Consider the following 776-nt stretch of genomic DNA (forward strand, 5'->3'; position numbering starts at 1 on the left):
ATCGCTTCTCGGCCTTTTGGCTAAGATCAAGTGTAGTATCTGTTCTTATCAGTTTAATATCTGATACGTCCCCTATCTGGGGACCATATATTAAATGGATTTTTGAGAACGGGGGCCGATTTCGAAGCTTGCTTCCGTCGCCCTATGCATTGACCCGATATGGCAGTATCTTCGGGTACAGTGCACCACCCCCTTACAGGGATAAAAAGAAAGATTCCTACTTTCATTGCTACCTGCTTGCTGGCTAGCCAGCTAGCCAGCCCTGTGGGCCTTGCTGCTGCTGCTGCAGCCAAAAAACAAAAGGTGGTGCTGCTGCTGCTTCTGCTGCTTCTGCTTCTGCTTGTGTCTGGCCGCTGTTGGAGCGTCCAGGCACAGGACTTCTGCTGCTGCTGACTAAATGGCCTCCTTAATTGGATCATTTGAGTAGCCAGCACACCTGTGCAGGTAGGGCATGACATGATAGGCAGCTGCCTTGATAGCGGGTGGGTGCTGAATGTTCCTAATTGACAAAATAAGATTAATGCTTATGAAGAAATATAAAATCTCATCCCTTCCCCAATATCGCGCCACACCCCTACCCCTTAATTCCCTGGTTGAACTTGATGGACATATGTCTTTTTTCGACCGTACTAACTATGTAACTATGTAACATAACATGGGGGGGGGTCTCCTGGCTGTTCACACAGGTGTGTCATTGCTGTACATTGACCATGCATTGCTTCTGTGGTATTGCAAAGGCAAAGACAAATGCTTCCAGCCATCCATTGCACTAATGG

The 776-nt window shown here is 47.7% G+C and overlaps 1 non-coding gene across 1 annotated transcript; it reads left to right on the forward strand.

Moving 5' to 3' along the window:
* LOC130315299 (U2 spliceosomal RNA) lies at nt 1-191 on the forward strand. Its single transcript, XR_008862850.1, has one exon. It is a non-coding gene; the product is annotated as a U2 spliceosomal RNA (small nuclear RNA).
* Nucleotides 192-776: the final 585 nt, after the last annotated feature.

Source organism: Hyla sarda, unplaced genomic scaffold (genome assembly GCF_029499605.1).
Source record: "Hyla sarda isolate aHylSar1 unplaced genomic scaffold, aHylSar1.hap1 scaffold_1862, whole genome shotgun sequence".
Taxonomy (NCBI): Eukaryota; Metazoa; Chordata; class Amphibia; order Anura; family Hylidae; genus Hyla; species Hyla sarda.